Genomic DNA, 26743 nt, shown 5'->3' with positions numbered 1-26743 from the left:
CTAGAAATTGCATTTCCAGAGAACCCACATCATGGGGATCTGTATAGAGATGGTGGGGGTTTAGAATGCTCTCTATGAACATACAAAAGACACGTTTGGAACAAATGCTAATAGTCTTCTCTTGCAATACTGGCTTTACTGCTTGCGTGTGTGCATGAGTATGTGCATGCATGCATGATATGTATGTTTGTGTGTGTGTGTGTGTGTGTGTGTGTGTGTGCACTATTTGTGGAAGATCTGCTTTAGTTCAATAATGATGTAGGTTTTATTTTGCTGAATTATGAGCCCTGTTCTACAGAGACTTCTGGCCCATCATACATGCATGCTTGGAGCCTTCTGGTGGGCCTTGTGTGGTTTTCCCTTATTTGTGTTAAGTGTAAGTGGAGCTTCTACAGGCCTGCTAAATTGACACTCTTGGTATACAAGGCGATGGCACAAGTTGCACAACCATACCTGTCCCCGCTCACTGGTCTGAGAATGACCACCTAGAAGAATATGGTAAGTGTACTGCTTGTGAGGACTGAGACAACTAGTCAGGGCAGGGCTCAGGAGTACATTCAACAAGCAGGCTCTATAGCTGGGCTGGCTCCAGTGCCTCACTGGCAATTAATGGGGGTAAAAAGTCCATGACACAGGGGTATCTACATACCATAGGGTGGAGCTAAGATTGGGGCGGGGGCAGCTCTAGGTTCCAGCAGGCCAAAAGAATGCCATTCACTTTACCTTCAGTGTGTGTGAGGGTGTGTATGTGTATGCTCATGTTTCTATGGATACATGTGCAGATACATGTGGAAGGCAGAAGTCAACTTGGATGTTGTCCCTCAGGTTCCACTTAATTTATGTGACAGAGTCTTTCTAGGACCTGGGGCTCACTAATTAGTCTAGACTGGCTGACCAGCAAGCCTCAGAATTTGCCTATCTCCATTTCTTTTATGTTGGGATTGTCGTGCCCAGTTTTTTTGTTGTTTTGACATAGGTATTGGAGATCAAACTTAGTTCCCTATGTGTGCACAGTAGTAAGAACATTACCAACTGAATTAACCAATCAATCCTAGCTCCTCCCTCCCTCCCTCCCTCCCTCCCTCCCTCCCTCCCTCGCTTCCGTTTGGTTTTGGTTTTCCAGACTGGTTTCTCTGTGTAACCCTAACTGTCCTGGAACCCACTCTGTAGACCAGGCTGACCTTGAACTCTGAAATCCACCTGCCTCTGCCTCCTGAGTGCTGAGATTAAAAGTGTGTGCCACCCCTACCTGGAGCAGTGCTGGAGAGCTCCCCCCTGGTGGTGCAGATAAGGTAGAGCTAGCAGGCTGACCAGCTCAACTACCACCCAGGAACCAGATCCAGGACTCCAAATTCGACCATCTCAAAATCTGTATCATCTGTGGATGGTTGATACCCATGAAAAGGCCAGTCCTGCTGTTCCAGAACTACAGGATCTCCAACACACAGGGCAACAACAGGAAAATGGAAAGTATCCAATATTGATAGTATCACAGAAGCCAGATATCTCGAATCAGAACAATGACTCATTGCAATGAACATCCTCAAGTGGAGATGTGTGAATAGAGGGGTATACTGTGGGGTACACTGTGACATACTACAGCTTTCATGATGAGATGTTTTCTATGCTTTGTTTTTGTTGTTATTGTTGTTTTGTGTGTGTATGTTTATTATTAGGGGAGGAGGTTGCAAGGGTGAAGGATAGATATGAAGGGACAGGGAGAGGATGGAGAAAAGCCTCAACAAATCAATAAAAGGTTTGGAAAAAAGAAAAAAAAAAGGTGTGTGCCACCACTGCCCAGCCTCTTAGTATTTTAAAAACAGAAATTATAAATATGGCTTTTACTTTAAATTTAACCATTGTATTTTTTTTTTTTTTTTTGATTCAAGAAAAGCCAAACACAAGAGGGCAGTTGGCAGCCAGTAGCTGCCTCTACCTGATATTCTGCACTGCTGTTTTCTGTTTGCTTTCCTAAGTCATTTATTTCTATGGCGTCAAGTGCAGCCCTGTGGTCTCTGAATGGCAGTCCTGAGAAACAGATGCAATCAGTTTCGGAGATAGGGTTCATCCAGGGCCTCAACAGGCCACGGGTAGAAAATATTGGGGGTGGGGTGGAAGCTGTTAAGATTGTGACTTAATTTTATTTTTACTTTATGTTTTTATATGTATGGGTGTTTGACAGGCATGCATACCATTGCATCATGTGTATGCAGTGCCCACAGAGGCCACAGGAGGGCATCAGATCCTCTGAAACTGGAGTTAACAGAAGGTTGAGACAACACGTGGGTCCTGAGAATTGAACCCAGGATCTCAGGAAAGAAAGCTAATGTGCTTAACCACTTTGCAATGTCTCTGCCCCCTTAACTTTTTAGAAGTTTGGGACTTTATCAAACTACTCATTAAAATCTCGAGAATGCAATCTCTTGGTGCTAGAGAGACTAACCTTTTTCTTCCACTGCTCAGGTACTTGGCAGCAAGTTACCTTTACCAACCCATGACTATGACTAACTTTTAAACTGTTGTTATTCTGTACATAATTAAGCATACTGATAAGTTACATGGAGCTCATATGGTATTAGGTGTTACAAACCTAGACAGGATTTAAAGTATATGGACATATGTTCATAGATTTTATATGCAAATATCCTTTAACATCATATAAGGAATTTGGGCATCCACAGATTCTGGTATCCAAAAGGAATGCCTGGTGGCTACCAAAGTGTGCCAAATATCTGAAAACAGGCATCGTCTTTACAGCCTCCTAATCCACCTTCTCCTTCCAATACAAATTAAACCTGGACACACTCTTTTGTGGGTTTGAATTCTGGACCCATCTTCTTAGAGGAACAAAGAGAATTTGCAGAAAGAAGTGCTTAATGTAACTGATGAATTCTTTACAGACTAAAAATACCATGGCATTTGCATTTTTAATTATGCAACAGAAATCTGAAAACCTAGGAGCAAGGGTAGAACATTAAGACCCCGAATTCAAATGGAGTGGCCATGGCCATGCCCATGGAAGATGTGAACGCCAGTATGAAGGTGGACAATGGGCTTAACTGGATTGTGGCCAGCCTTCCCTTGTCCCCAAAGGAAACAGTGATGGTTATATATGATAATGAAGAAAGGAGCTAAATATGGTACGGAATACATTTTTTTCAAATAGTTCTTTCTCCCCCACTCTCTCTTTTCAGCTTTCAGAATTCTACCAGGAAATCAAATTCCAACTCCCTGAAGCGTTTCCTAACTTTCCAGGCCAGCTCTGTGCTTAGTTCTCCCCCCAGCTGTCCTCTGATGAAAACACATACATCTTTTCCTCAGTCCTATTCACAGTCATCACTAGTGGCTTGTGGCAGAGCCCACCATCCAACAAATATTTGTGAAGCTTACACTTGAAAGTGGCTCCCAGGCCCCTCACCTTCTCGTGTGCTGCCTTTCTGAAACTCACCCTCAAGTCTGGACAGGACCCACATTTGTTTCTAGTCACCACTGTTGGGTGTGTGTGATTACACTTGTGCGACCACCTAAGAATAGGATGTCCACGCTGCTCACCTCTGGAATCAAGCTGCCTGCCCCCAAGTTCCACAGTTGCAAAGAAAGAGCAAGGGGTTCTGGATTTCCCTAGCAGAACCCCCCATGAAATAGCCAGCCTCACTGACCTCATTGCTGTCTACTGTGAGACCCTGACCAAAGGATCTAGCTGAACCATGTCTGGACTCCAGACCCACAGAAATGGGATGCAGATGTGTGCTGTTTGAAATGACTGAACTTGTGTTAATTTGTTAGGCAGAGAAAACATAGCTCACTGATATTGGTCATGGCCAGATGGCTTACTCTGTCCAACAGAACATCTATGGAAATGATAAGAACAGGGATTTGTTATGTGACTGTCGTGGGTATGCTCTTTCATGCTCTTGACAAGAACATTTCCACAGTATAAGAATATAAACAAGACCAGGGAGATACCTGTCAGTAATTTCCATGCAAGCATGGAACATCAGATGTGATTCCCAGAAGCCATGTAGAAAAAGCCAGATATGGTGACACACACTTATAATCTGTGTATTATTCAGACTTTCTACTGCTGAGATAAAAAACAAAAACAAACAAACAAACAAACAAACAAAAACAACCCTCACCATGACTATAAACAGCTTGGGAAGGAAAGGTTTCTTTCAGCTTACAACTCTCAGGTCACATTTCCACAGCTGAAGGAAGCCAGGGCAGGAACTCAAACAGGGCAGGGAACCTGGAGGAATTCTGCTTACTGGCTTGTATTCACAGCTTGCTCTACCTGCTTTCTTATAGCACCCAGGACCACCAGGCAAAGAGTGATGTGGCCCACAGTGAGCTGGGCCCTCCCACATCAAATGCTAATTAAAATATAGCACAGGCCTGTCCACGCAGCAATCTATTTTCTCAACTGAGGGTCGCTCTTCTCAAAGGACTCTAGTCCATGCCAAGTTGACATAAAAACTAACCCGCAAAATCTGTGGAGTGGAAACAAGTAGATGCCTGTTGGCTTGTCAGTCAACCTAGTCAGAGTGGCAAGGATCCCTGTCTCAAAAAACAAGGTTGACAGAGACTAAGGAAAACACCTGAGGTTGACTACTTACATATTCAGGCTCATGCACTCATATATGTACTATACCTGTAGACACACAGACACACACACAGACACACACACAGACACACACACACACACGCACACACAAAGAGCAAGAGAGGTGGGAAGGAACACAGAAGTAAACTAAGTCTGTTTCTAAGCATCAAGACTGAGGGAACTTGAGCAGAGCAGAGCCTGACCAGTCCTTTTGCTATGCACCACCCACACAGCAGTGCGCTCTCTAGACCTCCCTCCCTCAAACCCTCAGGCACTTACGCTCCACTCCCCGGCTCACTTACGTTAGAAAGTAGCATGGGATGTTTCTCACTTGCTAAAGTGACCTAAAAATACACACAACTCTGTCCTTATACTGGCACCAAATAAACATGGCCTGTTGCAAAAACAGGCTCCTCAAAAGAGCAGAGAAAATGGATGCTTGTTGTTCCAGGGATTTCTGACACTATCATTTATAAAAATGGTCCCTGCAAAGTTCCGGCTTGAAAGAAAAGTCCACCAAGTAAACACTGGTATAGAAGATACAACTGGAAAAATCAATGTCCACTATGTACCCTAACAAATAAAGCCATGGAACACCACAGATATGGAGAATGTTCCATAGATATCGGCCCAACTGCTCAGGATGACTTGTTTCTTTCGGGGTAGAGAGAATTTCCACCAGAACCACCTACCACACTCTGTTCTGAAAAATCAGTACTCAAGAAAATTTTGGTGTCACCAAAAGGCCCCAGCCTGGTGAGCCTTATGTCCCTAGTGTCTATGTGTGAAGGAGACTGTGGTGGTTTGTATATGCTCAGCCCAGGGAGTGGCACTTATTAGGAGGTGTGGCCTTGTTGGAGTAGGTGTGTCACTGTGGGTGTGGGCTTCAAGACTCTCATCCTAGCTGCCTGGAAGCCAGTATTCTGCTAGCAGTTTTCAGATGAAGATGTAGAACTTTCATCTTGCCTGCCTGGATGCTGCCATGCTCCCATCTTGATGATAATGGACTGAACCTCTGAATGTATAAGCCAGTCCCAATTAAATGTTGCCTTGGTCATGGTATCTGTTCACAGCAGTAAAACCCTAACTAAGACAGAGACCCAGGAGCGGATGGAGCTTGCTCACAAGTCACCTACAAGGAGATATTCATTTAGGGTCCTGAGCTTATCAGGTAGACTTCAAATCAATTTCAACAGGATAGCTGCTCAGCAAATGTTGGTTAGCCACGCCAGCCTCCACTCTCAGCCGCTTCACTTTTGCCTGATTCCCCAGCCCTAGCAATTTACTTTCTGGCCTAAGCTCAACATTCTATTCCAAACGCTAGTGAATTTCACACCTGTGCTCAGCACCCAATTACTGGAGATGCAAAGAGGCCATTATTCTAGTCCTAATTAAAACACAAGAAGTTAATTCCCAGATATTTCAGATCCTGGAAATAATGCAACCTATACTCAAAGTTTTTCCTGAGAGAAGTTCCATCACTTTGACAGTTATCCTATTCATATATGTGTGTTTACATGCATACACATGTGTACCAGAAGATGATGCTAGGTGTTTTTTTCTTGATCACTCTCTATTTTATTTATAGAGATAGAGACAGAGCCCTTTGCTGAACCTGGGCTCACATTCATCTGTTTTGCTGAGCTGGACAGGCCAGCAAGTCCTAGGATCCTTGTGACTGACTCCCCAGGACTAGGATTATAGTGTGTGCACCACCCAACCACACATCTTTTTATACATGGATTCTGGGGAATCAAACACAGGTTCTCGGGCTTGCACAGCTGAGCCATCTCTGCACTCCTCAAAACCATTATTTCCCAAAGCATGGTAACTGAGACAAACAAATTAATTCCCTTTCTTGTAGAGCTGCCTTCTCCTGGTGTGCAACTGTGCATTCCTATTTTGTCCCAACACTGAGTCTTTAGTGCAAATATTTCATGGATGTCACTTAAAGCAACAGGGAGACTGGAGCAGAAAGAGACTGACCACAGGAGCAACCAATGTGGGGGCATTCTTGTCAAGCCGTCTTGGAAACAGGCAGCCACAACTAACAACACATCACATCATTGAGCACTGTCTCAATGTGATGTCAACTATGGATGTGAGGGTTGTAGGCCTTTCAGGACAGTCAGCATGATAGAGCAGAGGCAGATAAGCTCTTAAACAGTGACAGTAAATCATGGAGGGGGTATCGCTGCACTTGGGGATCCCAGCAGAAACACCAAACTATGGTACCTGCTACAAGCAGAGGAAGACACCTCCTGACACTGAATTAGTTCTGTGCTGGTTAGCAATCCCACAGAATAATCCTGATCTTCCACTGCCAGAGAAATAGCTTTCATCTACGCACAACAGAAATAAGTTGCTATGAATTAATAAGCAAATACAGGTTTCCTCATTAAATTCCTTACACCCATCTGTTAGAAGGGAATACTCTCTTTTGTTTCTCCTCCTGGCATTCAAGTCTGGAGCATTCTGCTCAGCCTGAGATACAGGCAGCAGGGCAGAAATGTGTGTGGAGATCTGTCCTCTGAGACAAGGTGGTTATTCTTAGGGAGATGAAGTTGAGGGTCCTACTCTGTGTGTGTGTGTGTGTGTGTGTGTGTGTGTGTGTGTGTGTGTGTGTGATCTGTATCATACACTTGAGGATGCAGACCAGAGGTTGACACCTGGTATCTTCCTTAATTCAGGGTCTCACTGAACCTGGAACTCACTAATTATGCTTTAAGTTGCAGGGATCCTCCTGTCCCTGTCTCTCCAGCACTGAATCACAGGTAGAGATAGACCACTGTGCCTGGATTTCTGTGTGAGCGCTGAGGCCATACTCGGGCACTCATGTTGGCACAGCAACAAGCACTTAGGACTAAGGCGTCTCTCCTGCCCAGCATTTTTGCTTTCTTCAGAAAAGGTCAATGGTTGTCATCCTTTGAAAACTTTTCCTTCTTTTTGGTGGAAAGGGGTGTTCTGCTTCCAGTCAACTGTCCAATTGACAAGGCTGAAATTGCTGAGTTAAAATTTGGACAGACCAAAATGATGTGGGGCACACTAATTCGCAAGCTGCTAAGGCTAAAGCAGGCTGGTCAGGGATACTGGGTTTCTACCATCTTGTAGCCTCCGAGATTGATGAGGAATGGGAGAAGGAGTGGGGAGGCTAAACCAAGAGATGCATTGGCTACCAAATTACCAATAAAAATAGCCTCCTCCACACAAGCTTCATTAAGTTTTAGCAGCAAATATCTTGGGGTTTTACATTCAGGCCACAGGTCATAAATTCACAGTTCACCCCCATATGTTTCACAAACACCTGAGTTCAATTTCTCTTTGGGCTGCGAAGCAAGAATGTGATGTTCCAATTAATTATGTATGAGACATTAGCTTTGAACAGGGGCAGATTTTTTGTGAGGCAGGAGGGTATTTATGGTGTTCAGTATTTTGGGATAGTTCTTTCTCCCAACTTAGCACTCCTAGGTTGGTGGGTAGGTCTAAATTCAGTCAAATCTAAACATGAAATAAATTGTAACTGGTAAACATCTTGTAATGTTTTCACTTTCCATGGATAACCAGGATGCATAAGAAAAGAAGCCATGGTCTTATTGGGTTAATGGATTTCAGGCAAAAAGATCTCCGCCTGTGTACAAATCACTTTAAATAGATCTCAGCCTGTATACAAATCAATCACTTTAAATTGTACAGTGGCATCTAAACAGAGACCAAGTAGCTCTATTTATATGTGTCTATGTGCACATGTGAAATTAGCCACTTAGGGAATACCATGTCACCTCCAGTTTCTTTTTACAGTTTTCCTCATCATCTGTAATACAAAAAGAATTATGAGAAGCTTGTGCAAATCCCACAGGCACTCCCTCTGCTCAGCTGATAAAATTCATCTCCAGATTGTGACACTGGTGATTTGTTGGCCATTTCACACCAATTCCAGTATAATAAATCATAACAAATTAAAACCATAGAGCTATACTCTCCGGGTTAAAAAGCTGGTCATCAAGACTGTTAATCCCAAGTCTGTTCTGATAAAGGCAGTTCTGGGTCCCAGGATGCTCTGCGGATCACAGGGAGGTTGCCTTGCTGGTGGGAAGCTTGCCCGTCCTCTGTGGCCCCTGGTAACAACCCCATCGTTTTATAAGCAGTTCTTTTTATCACCATCATCGATCTTCCTTATCAGCCTGTCAGTGATCTCACACAGGAGTGAGGGGAACTTAGCTTTACTTCTTGAGGGGAACACCTCCGGCTGCAGAACTCACATGTACAAGGACCCACACAGCTTCAGGACCCAACAGTAAGCACATTGAGAAAAGGCTATCGGAGCCCTCACTGGCTTTTCCCTGACAGAAGTCAGACACACTGCAGGCTAGCTTCTGCCCAGAAGGACTAGTACTTGTGGGGTAGTAGTAACACCTCAGAGGAAACATTTGCCTAAATCACAAAAGTATTATTATTGTTATTATTATTATTATTATTATTATTACTACTACTACTATTTTCATCATCAACAACAACAATATCAACATCATCATTACTATTATTAATTAAGGAGGTCCTACTATGCTACCCAGGCTGCCCTGAACCTGCTAAGCTTAAGCCATTGTCATGCCTCAGCCTCCCAGATAACTGGGGTACGTGCCCCATACCTGAATTTTTTTTTTTTTAAAGTTACCAGTGTAGTGGTGAGATGGCTCAGTGGCTAGAGGCACTTCAACACCTCGGTTCTATCTCTGAGACCCACACGGTGGAAACAGAGAATCTCCAAGTCATCCCTTGATTTCCACATGCACACAGTGGTGCACACACAAAAAAAATAAGCAAATAAAAAAATAATTAAAAGCAACAAAAGAGAACAATATATTAATGTAAAACTAGCTATCAAAGATTTTTATGGAAAAAATATATATTTAAATAGAACTTTTTCAACAGATGGTGTTTGATGAGAGAACCATGTAGGGCTGAAAACCCCAGAGTAAGTAGAGAGAGGGAGTCTGGGTGACCTTGTGGCACCCCCCACACCTTACTGATGGAAATGGGCAAAGGGCAGGCAACAGTCAGGCGCTGGGTCAGCTCCCCAGAAAACCCTATGAGGCCATAAAAGCAGGTGATGAGGAAACAATAAACTCAGGTACACCTACAAATCTGAAAGCAGTTTGGAAAGCACCTGCAAGGTGTTACACCTATAACAAATCACGGGTGATGGTGTATTTTTCCCCTCCACACAACTCACTAAGTCATTATAACCTGGTTAATAACCCTCAAAGTATACTCCTCTTACAAGTTGCCTCTCCCCAACTTTCCTATAACTAGTAAGAGCATGTGAGGCATTTCAGTCGGAGAGAGAGGTGGTGCAAGTTTAAGGTTGTATTATTCATTCAATAAAGCCGTCAGGGATGCAAAGGTTAGCCACCTGTGACCCCGAGAGTTAAGGTCTGTGTCTCAAACTGAGATAGACATTCAAGAGTAAAAAGCAGACAGAAGTCTTAAGAGAGGGGGTGGGGGAAGAGCAGAGAAAGAGGAAGAAGAAAACGGAGTTATGAACTTTGAAATTAAAAAAAAAAGCAATGGAAATTAAATTACAAAAGCTGATAGATTTCAGTGACAAAATAAAATGATTATCATGTTCCTTTTCATATTAGAGGAATTTTTTTTAATCACACAAGCATAGAAACTAATTATCGAACCATTATTTTAATTCTTTAATCATGACATGATTACACAGAATCCAGGACTAACGTTTTCTTTGTTTTTGCGTTCTCCTGTCTTCAATGATAGCATAATTGCAAAATGCTATAGAAAAGAAAGATATCTGTTTAAAGATTAAAACCCCCAGTGCGATGCAGGGTTGATTCTATATTGTATTTTAATTCAAAGTAATAGCAAATTTCTATATGGGTTCCTGAAATGACTCAAAATGAGAAACAATATACTAACACACACACAGCCTACACAGTTTGTAATAGACATCACTTCGAGAACCAAACAGTGAGGAAATACTTCTCTGCTTAGGGGAGAGAGAGAGGGAGAGGGGGAGGGGGAGGGAAGGAGAAGGGAGCGGGGGCAGCAAGAAAATGGAAGAAGGTTGGATATGCCTGAACACAAAAGAAAACTTTCTATATGTCGTTATTAGCTACTTTCTGTTGTGATAAAATGCCATGTGAAAAAGCAGCTCGTAGCTGGGCCATATTATATTTGCTTACAGTTCCAGAGGAAGGGTCCACAAAGGCAGGGGAGCTATGGAAGCAGGAGGCTGGAGCTGGGAGCTGAGAGACAGCTACTGCCACAAACACGAAGCAGAGGAAAAACTAGAGAGGAGACAAGGCTATCTACCTTCAAGGCCCGCCCCCAGTGACGTACTTCCTCCATCAAACCTCCACCTTCTGAAGGTTCCGGAATCTTCCCAAACAGCAACACCAACCAGGGCCAAGTGTTCAGGTTCCTGAGACTAAGCAGGGCCACAGGGGGCATTTCTTCTTCAAACCTCCACGGTGCCACCATTTTTACAATGCTTCCCGTGCTTTTACTTTTACTTATTTTATGCCTTTTTATTAATTTCATAACTAATAGTTTATGGTTTCTATTTATGATCTATTCATGTTATAACTTAAGTCCAAATGTCACTCAACTCAACCTCTTGTCTCAGGCTTTGTTCCTACACGAGGAGAATGCAATCAGTGATTGGACTGTATCGGGATTATTGAGATAGAGTTGAAGCTGGAGAGGCTTTGTGTTTTCGACGTCCCTTACATGTGTACATCCTAAATGCTACCTGAAACGCTTCCTCCCAGCAATCCTGCCTCACAGCAGATGCTGCTCTGACCACTCGGTCCCACGAAACTCTTCAAAGCGAGAGTGTCAAGATGGATCAGTCTTGATTTCTAGTTTGCTACTCTCTCAACAAAATGACTCTGTCATGGTTCACTTTTCACCTTTTGGTTGGTGGAAAAAAAAAAACACCAATTCATTTCATTTCTATTCATTCAATAGAATCACCAGAAATCATCGGTATAACTCAATAAAGTTAGGCATGAAATTATATATATATAATACATATTATATTCATATATATACATGCATATGCATATATATTATATATTCACATATACATATGTATATGTTATATAATTATATTATCATAGTAGATATATTATATATTCATATATATGAACTCTTTACATGACACAAAAACTTGAGTTTCTATAATGATCTTCCACCTAAGTTCCTCTGGAATCCAGATATTTTTGATTGCTATATCTATAACTGCTCTCCCTGCTGTACTCAAGTGTACCTGCCAACATCCTGTTAAGGCAGAAAAGCACGGGCCTCTTACACAGCTATCCCAATCCCTACCCCTTCCTCCTCCCCTACAGTAACAGCAGAGTGTATATACTAATGTTTTTTTCTTTCAGTTTATATCTATAGTCCTCACTGCTCATTCAAACAGGGAGCTTTTTCTGCGGTGTTCTTTATGTTCTCTTTCATCATATTCTTATTGAAGACAGTCCACCACATGGAAAGTTCCTTCTCTGGGGTCATTTCGATCTCTCTACCCAGGAGCACCCAGCAACCTTTGGCTTTCAGTCATTCTGTCCTCATGCATAAGGTCATAAGGAAACCCATCCTCCCTTCTCTCTCTCTCTCTCTCTCTCTCTCTCTCTCTCTCTCTCACACACACACACACACACACACACACACACACACACACCTTTTACTCTCTTTGGTTATCATTGGACTTTCTGACTTATGTCATTTTTAATTCTTAACTATTTTCAAATGTCACTTCAATAATGAATTTGGAAGCACTGGAAGGTTCTGTATTATGAGACCAGGGGAGATATATGATCAAATCTTTTTCAGCAAACCCTGTGAGTTGAGATAATGACAGGTCTGATGAGATAAGCCTCGACCACCCTGTAATAATGGCCCAGAGGGTAACCAGCCACTTCCTGGTTAGATTTAGAGCCTGCTGTGCAAGATGGAACTCATGCCTGGTGCTATTGCATGGGCTGAAATAAATGGCTATGGAAATCAGAGTGGAAAAGGTTACAACGGCATTTCATACAGCTGCTGTGATTGCTCGGACTCAACTTGGATAAGATCAAGTCATCCAAAGTCCCAGCATGGATGGAGATGAGGCTCATAAAGCCCAACCCCTTTCTGACATGCTATTGGCAACTGGTGGGGGGCTAGGAAAAGAGACTCTTTTTACTTAAGAGATCTAGAATCTCTGAATCTACCTATGTTCTAGGAGATGGTCCTACATTCACGCTCATACAAATGGACTCAGTGAGTTAAAAGTAAATAAAAAACAGCACACGGAGTTGGGAAGGGGAAGTGAGAACAGAGGGAGAACTGGAGGGGAGAGGGGGTGAATTTGCATAAAACGCATAATATGCATCATAAAATTCTCCATAACAAAAAAAAATCCCAAGGAAAAATTTCGAATTCAGTATAACAATAAAGAAGTACCCAGTACATGGGTGCTTACAATAAAATTTAAATCTATAGAATAGGTGGCTACAAGCTAAAAATAATGGTGGCCTGTGACAGTAACCATAATACAGGGGCCACAACACAATCACTTCTGTATTTCTTTAAAAAGAAATGTATGTAGCTTATTTAAAGACCAGTTTCTTTGAGACAGGGCCTGGCTATATACCTCTGCTTGGTTTTGAACTTGAGACTGTCCTCTCAGTCTTCTGAGTGCCGAGATTACACGTACATATCACGATGCCAGCGTTAAAAGTAAAGGCACAAAAGCAAGTGTTATCTATAGAGCCCGGTGCTTAAAGCAACTGTTCTTTCCTTGAGGTCTCTTTAGCTGTAACACATGGTTATGTCCGTTGGTCACCATGGCAATTACTACACTCGCATCACCCAGTTTCAACACATACTGCCTTTACTCTTTCTTCTGCCAAAGATTTCTGCTCCTCCTTCAGACCTCTTCAAGTTGCTTCTGTGATGTTGGTGTAAGAAGTGGGTGGTTCTTTTCCTCACAGTTTGGCCGGCCCACAATGATAAAGCTCCAAGGATGAAGTTCTAGGCCCTGGCATATCCTGCATTTTCAGAAAGTACTGGGCTTTTATGACTGATCACATGTGAATGGATACGAGCCAACTCAATTTGGTACAGGATCTTAAATAATGAGAGTCGCAGAAAAAGCAACGGATAATCAGGTTATCTGGAAGTCTGCCAAAGGCTCTGCGAATGTGTCAATCCTTCTGCCTAGACAATCTTCTAGAAGCAATGTCTCTTATACTCTGGAAAGAGATCACCAGTATTATTTCTCTAACTCTTGAGAAACACTTTGGGGTTTTTAATCTGGTTCTTCGGGACCACTAGTGTTCATGGCCGGACGTCATGAGCAGAAGAGACAGCTGAAAACTGAGCTGGGTTTTACCCCACAGACCACAGCACACTCTCTGAGATCTCTGCATCCCAACCTTCTTGCTGACAAATGTCAGCAGCAGTGCTTTTACAAACAGGGAACTCTGTAAAAGTTTGTCTGCAGACATTGGCCAATTCTGCTTTTGCTTCATTTCTAGTTAAATGCTACTTTTATTCAATAGCTGCTTAATGCATGTTTTCCATTTGTTTGAGACAAGATCTCATTTAACTCAGACAGGACTTGAACTCACTAGTAGTCAAAGATGGCCATGTACTTGTGATTCTCCTGCCTCTGCCCTTGAAGGGTTAGGGTTAGGGTGTGTGCTTCCATGCCTGCTTCATGCCATGCCAGGGCTGGGACCCAGGACTTTTGTGTGCTACCCAGCACTACCTACTGAGTGTATCCCAGGCACCAGATTCTAAAATTACAAAACTGTAGTTGATTAAAATGAAATAAAGATGAATCGCTTTATCCTTTTTTTTTTTGGATAAATGTCTGATATGGAAAAAGTGTTTATTTTGGAATTATTTTAATTTGGAAATAGAAAACCTCATAGGAAGGTGGAAAGAAAGAAAAACACAAAGCATCAAGGCAACATTTTAACTTCATGAGTTTGTCACAAACAGCCCCATTGGCTCACTCGTCCCATGATGAGAAAGGACTCAGCCACCCACAATACTGTTATTAATAGGGATATGGTTCAGTTTCACAAAGAAGCCAATGAATCCCATGATAGCAAATCCCATTGCTGTAGCCATGGGTATCTTCTGGAATTCTTTTCTGTGGGGTTTGATACATCTTTTAACCAGCCGAATTGAGTCCTTTACAAACTGCCAACTTGGCTGAACAAACTGCATCACCTGATCCATGTTTGTGTGATGGTGGTTTGAGAGGGTAGAGAGACACATAGCTTAGGAGAGAATCGAGTCCTCATTTTATGCTTTATAAGTTGTCTTATATATTAAAAACCTTCACTTCTCCATGTCTAAAATGTTGAAAGATTTTGTTATCAGTGGCTTTTAACGGCTAGCTTGACGAAGTCTAGAGTCATCTGGTAAGGGGTCTCAATTAAGAGATTGCTCAGATACAGCTGACATGAGGGCTTGTTCGAGGGGCGTATCTTGACTGTTAATTGGTGTAGGAGGGCATCATCATTCCCTGGGCAGCTGGTGGTCAGCTGGCTATACAAGAAAGCTAGGTAAGCATAGCAATAGAAGTGAGCCAGCAAGCAGCAGTCATCCATAGTCTCTGCTACAAGTTCCTGCCTGACTTCCCTCTGTGCTGCACAGTGACCTGGAAGGGTAAGCTGAAGTAAGCCCCTTCCTCCTCTAAGTCGCCTTTGGTCAGCCTTTTGCCACAACAACGGAAAGAAAATTAGAGAAACTGATACATAGGTATGTTTCCATGCTGTTTGACATCACAGATTTTAGTAAAAAATTATTTTTTGTTTATGCATGGAATCTTTGTTCTATTAATAAGAAGGGGCTCAGAAAACAGGTAGATGACTACCCACCCAAGGGACTACCAGAGATGATGAGGCATAGGGCAAAGACACGGATTTCAAAGCCAGCCATGTATGAAAGGTCAGGGAGGCAGAGCAGTGGCAGGCTCTACTTGAGAAGGAGAACAATTGAGATAGGCATCTGTCAGAGCCAGTGAGAGCCTTCACCAGCAGAGAGTCACCTGCCTTTCCATATTCACACCATCTGCTGATGCCCAAGGACCAGTGTGTGGGAGGTGACACCAGGCCCCACGAGGGTGAAATTTGTGGTTAGCAGCACTGAAAGCCATGATTATGAGTCACATGACACATTCAATGGCACACAGATACAGCAATAGCCCCAGGTAGAATACCAGCAACATCCGAAGCCAGGCATTAGTCAACAGAATGGTTCTGGATATATCTTGAGTGGCAAAATGGATGAGTTGGAAAAACACAATGTAGGACTATTCTTTTCCATCATAAGACAGCCATGGCACAGAAGTCATGTGGAGCCATAGAGTTGCAGCCTCCATAGACACCATCTTGTTTCCTCTTCCCTCATAGTGTCATGTCCCTAAGGCTGGTGAAGATATTGCCTCATCTTCACATCCTAATGGTGCCTCCTTGGATTTTGGCTGACATTTTGTTCTGATATTACATTACAACAGACCTCCTCTGACATTTCATTTTGTCAGCGCAACAGGGTTTCTATATTACTTTGTATTGACATTAAAAACCATCTCCATGGTCTTGGCTCATATTGTCTAGAGGATGCTGAGATAAGGTGTGTGGCCCATGGAACAGATGGCTGAAGTGGCATTGTGCGGGATGTTTAATAAACTTCGAGGCCCTTCTGGTAAGAATGAATGTGCATGATATGTGCACAATGGAAGGTTCACTAAATTGTTTCCATGGAGCCCCAGGGCTCGTGACAGGGTGGGTACAGTTATGACGCTAATTCTCTATAGTCGCAGTGAACAGAAACACAAAAAGCCCTTCTACATGTCATGAATCTTAGAGAATTCATTCTTGGTCCTGTGGCTAGAATTAAGTTATTTCTAACCACCGAGCCATCCCTCCAGTCCCTATGCAAATGAATTAAGTTATTTTAAAAATGAACATGGTTTCAGTTTTGTGATGCAAAATTTTAAAAATAGAGATTTATAAAGCAAAGGGCAGTAGCTTTCTATTGTTGCTGAATTTAAGAAGCCGTTGGCTATGGAATATTCTGAGTATCTCTTGACAAGAAAGAAAATTATAGCACTTTAACATTGGCCATAAGACATATCTCAAAATCAGAGATGTCAAATTATTTTTTTAAAAAGTGTGAATCTTGCCGGGCAGTGGTGGTGCACGCCTTTAATCCCAGCACTCGGGAGGCAGAGGCAGGTGGATTTCTGAGTTCGAGGCTAGCCTGGTCTACAGAGTGAGTTCCAGGACAGCCAGAACTACACAGAGAAACCCTGTCGAGAAAAACCAAAAAAAAAAAAAAAAAAAAAAAAAAAAAAAAAAAAAAAAAAAAAGTGAATCTTATGACTGAGAAAAATGGTTTCAAGCCTGATATTTGATAACATTGACATTACTAGAAAAGCATTGATAAGTAATTGTTGATAGTTTAAGCATTTTAAAACAAATCATTTTATGAATATAATTTTAAGCTCGGTGTCCCTCAGAGGGTTAAAAAGACAGTTCTCCCTCTTTTATCCCTTTAGTGTCTACTAATTTGTCTATGAACACGTTATGATTTGTAATAGGACTAGAAATCCAAATTCTCAACACTGTATACTCCTAAACTGCATTTCCTCAAATTCACAGAGTCATATTTTTACAATAGAATGGTGCTTTTCCAACTGTGACAATAGGCCAATGGTCATTCAATATGAACATCCCTATGTTTCTTCTAACACTGTATTTTAAAATGTATGTATGTATGTATGCATATATGTAAGTATGTACCCAACCTATCTATCTACCTACCATCTATATATCACACTTTTCAGTGGTGAAGGTTGATCCCAAGGCCTCATACCCATTAGGCATTGGTCTATCAGTGATATCTATAGCTGGCTGTTCAGTATCATTGAAACTGTTGCCCATCTCATGTCTAGGTTTTCAAGATTCACTATGGCAGATAAAGACCTTCTGTTAGACACACTCATCGTATGTTCTGTGTTCTGGCTCTTCTCTCACAGGAAATAACAGAGTGTGGGCTGCCTTCACTCCGAGCCTCATGCTATTGGTCATCATGACTTGAGTGTCCATCTACAGATGAACATTCAAATCTCGTAATCCCTAAGGACAATGAATATTATGCTGAGTTTCTGTTGTCGAGACAAGGTCTTATATATACCAGGATGCCCTTGAATCTATTATATAATGTAAGATAACTTTGAACCCCTCATCCTCCTTCCTCCACATCTAGAGTACTGGGATTTATTGACATGTTCCACCACACTCAGTTTATATGCTGCTGGGGACTTAACCTATGGCTTTATGCATGGTAGGCAAATACTTTACCAAATGAGCTATAGAGCCAGCCCTAAAGAGATTTTTAAAAACTGACTGGATATCTTCAAATTATTAAAATGATTTCCAAACAAGTCCTTCAAACTGAATGACTCTGACTCTCTTTAGGTCTTAGTAATAACTGTAAAATTGTATGGGTAAAATTGGTAACATAACCCCAACTACAGTAGGCACACAACCGGCTTTGGGTTTGTTTTGTTTTGTTTTTTAAGAGAATAGCTTTATCAACATTAGTCCATATTTCAAAGAACAAACTCCTTGGCATGATCTAAAGTGGAAACAGAAATTTTTAAATTATACACATTAAAAAAAAAACAACAAAATCCTTTGAAACTCTTAACATATGCACTTTATGGAGACATTTCTTCATTCACATTGTACACCTGATACCACACTCAAATTATGTCCTAAATGACCTTCAACATCAAACACACTGTTCCCATCCTGCCAAGTCATAACCAAGGTTATAAGGGCTGTGAGCTTACATTTAGAAAATACGGCATTCTCAACTTTTCACCACAATGTCTTTCTAGAAACCACAGTATAAACTGAATATTGGATTTTCCCACAGGAAGGTTATAATGGGAGGCTTGGGGGGGTAGTAGAGCTGGGGGGCTAGGGGCTGGGAGGCTGGGAGGCTGGGGCTTGGGGTCAGAGGGTGCTGGGGGGGGGCGTGTTTCTCAACAAGGAGTTGGTTCCATGTCACAGCAACAGTGGATTGTGTAAGTAATAACACAGTAGCACCATCTCTTCATGGTAACTTCAATAGTAAGAGATTCCAAGTACTGTAGAAAGGCTTTATATAGACTCTATTATGTAAACGAGAGAATCCATAGTTTCAGATTATGTAGAAAGTACACCCCATTATATTAGTAGGAAATTCATAGAAACTTGCCAGACAATGAACATGCTAGTAAGTCGGTATTGTAAAAGGTTTGCTTTTTTTCAGCTCTAACGTATCTTTCCACTGCATCAAGTCCACATTTCTCTGAAACAGAGATGTTTTCTCATTAAACCCTGATAAATTCCCCTTGGAGACCCAGTGTATTTTCATGTGATTTTTCACAGGATCCTCCTTTTTAATTTGGAAATTTTTCCCCAGTAGCTAGTAAGACTTTATAAAAGTCATTCCATCTGCATCAGAACTGTTCCAAGATGCCAGAGGCAAGAGCTCACAGATTGCTCAATGAAGTGTGTGTGGTGAGGGGGTATGCTGATCAACCCACCATCATTACAATGCCATTTTAAAGAAGCCTGGCTTTTAAACAAGGAGGCACAGAGTCACTGGGCCACACTAGTGCTGTGTGCTCTCCTGCATTCTCACTTAGACCCTGGCTATGGACTGTGCAGAGCAGCCAGTTAAACACAGAGAAAATGTAATGTGTTGTGAACCATGTGTCATGGAAGGAGAGGCCAAGGATGCTAACAAAATACTAGAATGGAGCTTACACTTCAGAGTCACGAGGCCTGTGCCTTGAAATGAGAGAACATGACTTTGCTGTGACCACTGGAAGGCTGAGACCCAGAGACAATTCAGGGTTATATACTGTGAAGTCAGAGGTTGGGTCATGCGAATGTGTAGGTTCCAGCCTGACTCATGCTAGTATTCTCTGCTGACCTGCTCCCTTGTGCACAGAAATGGGAGAAATTTTCTAGTGTGTGCCAGAAATGAATGAGGGGGAATCAGAAGAGTTCTGTCTCTCTAGTCTCTCTCTCTCTCTCTCTCTCTCTCTCTCTCTCTCTCTCTATATATATATATATATATATATATATATATATATGTGTGTGTGTGTGTATATATGTATGACATATCATATATACATATATCATATATATTTTTATATATCATATATAATAAAATAAAAATGTCATTATATTTATCTTGTATATATAAATGGAAAGTAAATCAAACAATACTTTTCATTCTGCACAGGCTGCTCGGGCTAGAGGTATTCAGATAACATTCCCTAAATGAATCCCATAACTATTTTAGCTGGGAGATAGATAAAATGCAGGCCCCACAAGTATGAGGGCTTGAGTTCAGTCCCAGAACCCTTGTGGAAAGCAAAGCATGGTGGCACATACTTTTAATCTCAGTGCAGGGGAGATGGAGACAGAAGGATCCCTGGGGCTCACTCGCCAGCCTTCCTAGCCTACGTACTGAACTCTAGGACACCATAAGAGATTCTGTCTCAATAAACCATATAGACAGCCCTGAGAAATGGTACCAAAAATGCGATTTGGCTTCCAGATGCGTGTGTGTGTGTGTGTGTGTGTGTGTGTGTGTGGTCTTCTGAACTTCAGCTTTTGCTTCCTGGCTTGCCAAGATGTAACAACCTGTGGCACAACTCCTGACAGCCATTCCTTCTTGGATCTGATAAGCTGTGTGCCCTGTGAAGCCATGAGCTGAGATAAATTCTTCCTTCATTAAGTGCCTTCATCAAGTATCTTGTCAGTCATAGCCAAGCAACAATACAGAGACTTTAAATTGGATTCTCTAAAATTTATGTAATCTCATTGTCCAGTGATGTATTTAATATGTATGTATTTGTCTGAAGACTTTTAAGCCACTATTCCATCATTTAGCACATGGATATAGAGAGACAAACCACTAAAGTAAACCTTTTCTCTTCCTTGAATCCCTCAGCACAAGTATGTCTTCTGTGTCTCACAGTGAGTCTGCTGCTTTTTTGGTGGTTGCTCCAGAGTCCAGAGTGTGCAGCTCCTATTTCAATTATAATGATTTCTAAATGATGTTCTCAAATAATAATTAATGGAAGAAGCCATTTTCCCTGCTCTGGCCATTTTAGGACTGGGTGGTAGGTACCCTGTCTCACCACTAGTGGTACTGAAGTAATTATTTAGTGTTAAGGTTCACTTCCTCGGGTGTAAATTTTGGTTTTAGTTGACAGGAAAAAGAAACATCAATTTATTAGAAGATAAAACTTGTTCCCTGGTAATGGAGCAGCTGTATTCATAAATTTATTGCGGTTTAACGTGCTCACACATAAAGCAATTAGAGTTTTCTGACAAACAGACTTGTTGTGGGATGAAAGAAGAGAAAGACAGCCCTAGCAAGATTCATACTCGGGGATGCTGAGACTCCGGGACCTTCTATTCCAGCTTCGTGCTTGATTCTACTGCAATTACAGAGAAGCTGCTTCTTTTAAGGACTTGCTTCCAGAACTTTTCCAGAACAGCTAGATTGCCTGTCCAGCCTTTCTGACTGTCACAGTCATGGTGTCAGCTAAGCAATGAACTTTCTCAGCACATAGTGACTACAAGGCAAATGATGCCAGCTAGCTCTCCGTTGACTATATCTGAGAGAAAATAGTCTTTTAATTGGACAGAAAGGGGGAAGTGTTGTGAACAGCCCCAGCCTCATGTTTTGATGGTAGTTCCACTCCTGGAAGAGGCTGCAGAGGAGGAGTGAATATTGTGAACCTTCTGTCCAATTGAATTTGTAAAATAAAGGCTAGAGCCAGTGATTGGGCAGTAGAAGGGGAGGTGGAGAAAAAGGCTTAGGGGAGGAGTCAGAAGAGGAGGAGGAAGAAGAGGAAGTCAAGGGAGAGAGAGGCTATGGAGGAGCCAGAGGTGGAAGGACAATGGAGGAGGAGGAGAAGAACATGGCCTAGAAAAACCATAAGTTATAAGGGATCTCATAGCTAGGGAACAGAGTAGTGCAATGGTAAATCTGCCCAATCTAGGCTTGCGATTTATAATCATAGGTATTGAGTTGTGTTTTCCTTGACTGGACTTATTTGGGTCAGAGATTTACCGCAACACAGACTTGCCCTGAAAGGATGGTAGGGCTGTGGCAGGGATGGTCCAGGAAACCCAACAGAAGTGGGAAGAAAAAGAAAAGCTTCGAGTTCTGTAGTTATAGAGAAACCTCTCAGTGCCACATGGCTTCGCTGCCCTTGTCTAAGCTGTATCTGGAGTTGGGCATGCTTGGGCTCACAGCAAATGTGGTATAGATAACCATAGACAAGTACTAACTGTAGCCGACAGGGGTGCCTGCAGCCGCCCAATGCCAGGGCTACTCTTCCTTGTGGAAAACAAAAGCCACCCAAGTTTTTCTTTCTACCCCAGACAGTGCCTCTCTTCTATAAAGACAGCAAGAATGGACTTTCATTTTCTTGCATCCAGCCCACCCCCCCTGCCTATGTATGACATGCTTACTATAGTAACCAACCTAGGTCTTGGGGTAAGAATGTTTTTTTTTTTTTCTCTAGTTAATTGGATAAGGCTCAGACTTAAAACTGTTCTAACATCTTTCTGTCACTTGCAGCAACAGTTACTCAGTTGTTTATTATGCTATTAATTGCCAGCCATTTATATAAAACTTGTATGTGCTATGCAAATCTACATAGATGAGAAATGGTTCCTGTGCTGTATAGATAGTTAGCATACAACCAGATGCTACAATTGCAACAGAAGCAGGAAGTTGTGGCCACTGCTGGAGGGAATGTTGGACACTGGGCCAGTTTTACTTCCTGAGTCTAACACAGGGTGAGAGTGCGAGAGGAATCAGAGGCAGGCACACAGATCAGTGAGTCTGAAGACAAGACTAGAATAAGGAGAAAGCGGTCTGGGGAGATGCCTCAGCTTGTAAAATGCTTGCCACATATCCATGAGGAACTGAATTTGACTCCCCAAACCCATTTAAAATCTGGGCATGGCACATGCTTGTAATCCCAGTGCTGGGGGCAGGGGGATGACGACGCAGAGCCAGGGGAATCTTGGAATTTCCAGTCAGGCCCATGTGGCAAATTCCATGCTAGTTAAAGATCCTGCCTCAAAAAACAAGGTGGATGGATGGTACTTGAAGAATGACCCCTAAGCTAGATCTCTGGTCTCTACTTGCAGGAACACATATACACATATACATGAATGTACACACACGCACATGCACGCACACACACACACACACACGCACACACAGATGGGAATAGCAATAGAACCAGTGAGAACAGTTGGCAGGAAAGGCAAGGACCAATGATTAACAGGCAGAGACTCTGTGACCCAAGTGTCCGACACGAGGACAGCATAATTCAGAGATGCAGGTACCACATGCCTCCCTTTCACAACATTTAAAGCAATGAGAGGATCACAGCAGTGCAGCCCAGCTCCAGGTTCACAGCAGGATGGAAGCTGCTCCTCCCTCTGGTAACGTCAGTGTGGTTCTTTCAGCTCTCTAGCACCAGACTCAGGCAGGTATGTGATAGAGAGGCTATAAGTACGTATGAATGAATAAAGAAACACATGCCCTGGATTCTGGAAACAACAGACAACATCACGTAGCCTCTGCTCTTGGACAGATGGTTCCCAGTCAGAACAGATGAGTCACTTCAAGTTTGAAGTTGGAACAGCGGAGTCTACATGGAGCAAGGAGAATTAAATGTTGTGCGTGCTCCTGTGAGGAAGCTCAGAAGTGATGGATGAGCTCAGACCAAGCTTTGTCTGGGGAGTCCCCACTCCAGCTACTAGCTCATTCTCCGAACAGCATGGCTGAACATGGCTGATGGTCCTAGAGACTTTGCAGGAAGTAGCAGCCTTCCAGGGTAGTAGTCTCACTCAACTAGACCCTGGCTACTTGCAGGCCCTTCTCATTAGACCACACTGCTGCCCTGGAGTTTATTAAACCCCTGTATCTCTGTTCACATCAATGGGAAGAATAGCTTCTGCATATTTAATCTTCTTACTATAAATACCTAAGTTAAAGCAAAGAAGTGATAACAGGAGAGTATTCCACTCCATTTACCTGTTGGCACTCTTTCAGTGGAAACAGGGGAGAACAAAGCATCAGCCCTTGAGTGTGAATGCAACATTGGAAAAGCCTGTGCTGAATCCCAAATGCAACTGTTCTATGAAAAGGTTTAAACTGAATTCCCAAATTGTATGTCACAGTGAAGAACCAACCTCATGTGTAGCATCAGGAGGCTCACAGAGCATGTCTGGAGGAAGGTCATGGTCATGGGGCAGAGATCCTACTTTGAATGAGGAGAACCTGAGACCCGCTGGAAACAAGAAGGGAGCTTGCTGAGGGAAGGTGGCTGGCTGCAGACTGGTGCATAAGCCATGAACTTGTGGAGTGAGAACCTCGATCTGTGCTGCCTGGTAACATGCTTCTCCTGTTTGCTCCTGCTTTCGTTCACTGGCTGTGTTATTTTTCTTGCTGCTGTGGTTTAATGGTTGGCGTAAGGGAAGACAGGTGCATTTAGATCACCCTTCAGAGAAATGCAGCCTGTTGTGGAGGGATGAAAGCAGCGTGGTCTGCTCAGTCATGTCAGCCTAGGTGATGGTGTAGTCTACATTCAAAGCAAGTCTTTTGTGCCACCTCTTTGAAAATGCCTTCAAAGACAAAGAGTGTGTCTCTTGGCTGATTCTAAATCCAGTCAAGTTGGCAATCAAAATTAATCATGACATGAGTATTTATGCTTTGGGCCTGCATTTTCCAATGTAGAATAACGTGGTTTTGCACACAACTTCCCCCAATGTTGAAAGAATTTCCTGTTCCCGAATCTGAAAATTTCATAATATAAAACCCTTTTTGAGTCTTCTACCAAAGCTCTAACATATGCTTAAAGTCTGAGACCATCACCTGCTCCACACAGAGAGTTTCCTATTCCCACCTCTCATGCTCAGAGGAATAACTTCATAGTCATTAACATACTAACATTTATTAAGTAATATAGTATAAAAGCATGACATACCATATGACAAAGCGAGTTAGCACCATGGAAACACTACAAGACCAGAGAAAAACTTCTATTTGTCATGTTGGCTGTAATTCTAACTGAGTATTTTTCATGTTTTAACCACAACCCACAATAAAAAGGATGTTTTATGTATTTATCAGCACAAATGTGTGTAAGTATAAAGTTGAAACAGATTATGAAATAGAAGCACTCCCGATGGAATCTGATATTTTCTGCTTTATTTCTGATATTTCTAGGCTATAACATTTCTCCTCCTTTAGGGTGTGGAGCAGGAGGGTTTGTTGATCATGTGATGACTACCAAGTTATCTCCCAACTCCCTAATTCTCTTCTTAAAAAATGTTGTTCCCTTAGCTTAGCAAAAGGGCAACCATGCCCAGTACTGGAAATCTAGCCAACTACCCAGGGATAAGAAGGTCATGGATCTTGGAGGAGAGCCTACAACCACCACTTTTATTAAACCAGCATAAACTCTAACTGCATGCTAAATATTTGACCTTATATCTACCTACGAGTGTAGTCCTCGCCACTCATCAAGGAAATGTCTCTTAGAAACAGACAGAGACCATTATAGAAAACCACAACCCATCAGAATGCAGAACTGGAGAGCACAGTCCCAGTGGATTCGCCTTCAAGCACTTTTGTGCCTAAGGCTCGAGGAACTTTGCAAAAGAGGAGGTGGAAAGACTGAAGGAGCCAGAGGATCTAGGAGTTTTCTGTGAGGTTCTGTCTCCTAGTGATGTGAGAAGCAACACCGGTTCAGCAACATAACATGACTGAATAAATATGAGCTGAAAAAGGTTGACACCAATAGTCATGCCAAAGTAGGTGGGGGGAAGCCCAGAAGGCCTCAAGCTGACACAAAAATCTACAACCTACTAAGGAATGCTGAGGGTGAAAGATATAGTCTGCTCCAGGGAAGAACTCACTATTGATGACAAAATACCCACTGAAGCATAGGTGTGAGTAACATTATGTTGACTGAGCAGGATATATTTAGAAATATATGTGTGTGTACATATGAATGCATAAACAGCAATTACTGAAAAAAGACCTCATGAATTTGAAAGTGAGCAAGGAGGGGTATATGGGAGAATTTGGAGAGAGGAAAGGGAAGGGAAAAATAATGCTTATTATATTCTAATCTCAAAAACAAAAGAAAATAAATTAGTGATGCTAACCTGAAAAAAATTGTATAACCTAATCCCTGGGGGAAAACATCAAGATTTGAAAACTGCAGTCACCTAGAAGATACCTTTATACCAATTAATTTCAGAAAAAAAGAGTGCTGATATCATTTAAATGCAAAATAGAGTCATTAAGACTAAGTATGATCCAACTTCTACAGAAGTCAGAATCTTCTGAAATGTGTTTACGCTTGCTCTCTCCCTCCCCCGCCCTGCCTTGTAAATCCCTACTCCCATGGTTTTTTGGGATGCCCTGTGGGTTTGGTTGCCTCTTCTACTTCTTATTGCCCATGTGGTTTAGACAGGGTGAAAGCCAAACAAGAAGCAGGGTAAACATCAGAACAGGAAGGCTGAGCTTGGCCTTCACCTTGAAAGGTAGAAACCCAAGACCATGAGCTCTGTACTATACACCAATTAAGAAACTAGCCTCCAGCCTTGGCTAGTAATAAAGACCACGTGCCAAATACCTCGGGACTGCACGTTCCCACAACACTTGTGAACGGAACGTTTGAGCACTGAATCACAATGTTCACTGCGGTTGTTCCACAGGGCTGCCTTTCACCGGTGGCTATGGCTAGGGAAGGACTGAGTCTTTCATCTAATTTTGAGATGTTCTGGGGCAGATGGAGCCATGAAGACCCTGATCTCAACTGTCATTCTATCCCAGACTTTTCTGAACAAGGACTAAATTCTTAAATCCTGAAAGTGAAACAAGAGTTCATGGATCAAAATAAAAACAGAATTTCAACTGAGAAAATATTTTTTTGTGGCTGAGAAGCAATCTTTTCTAAGTAGACCTTTGGGTAAAGGTTTTATACCAAAACCTACAGATTCT

The 26743-nt window shown here is 42.3% G+C and overlaps 1 protein-coding gene and 1 pseudogene across 9 annotated transcripts in view; both read right to left on the bottom strand.

Moving 5' to 3' along the window:
- The window catches only part of Pard3 (par-3 family cell polarity regulator), a 551101-nt gene that overhangs the window by 22371 nt on the left and 501987 nt on the right, over window positions 1-26743 (bottom strand). The gene's annotated exons all lie outside the window — the stretch shown is intronic.
- Window positions 14654-14860, bottom strand: LOC117722858 (protein transport protein Sec61 subunit gamma pseudogene; annotated as a pseudogene).

Source organism: Arvicanthis niloticus, chromosome 18 (assembly GCF_011762505.2).
Source record: "Arvicanthis niloticus isolate mArvNil1 chromosome 18, mArvNil1.pat.X, whole genome shotgun sequence".
Taxonomy (NCBI): domain Eukaryota; kingdom Metazoa; phylum Chordata; class Mammalia; order Rodentia; family Muridae; genus Arvicanthis; species Arvicanthis niloticus.
The sequence above is the reverse complement of the archived record's forward strand: the minus strand, read 5'-3'. Positions and strand labels throughout refer to the sequence as shown.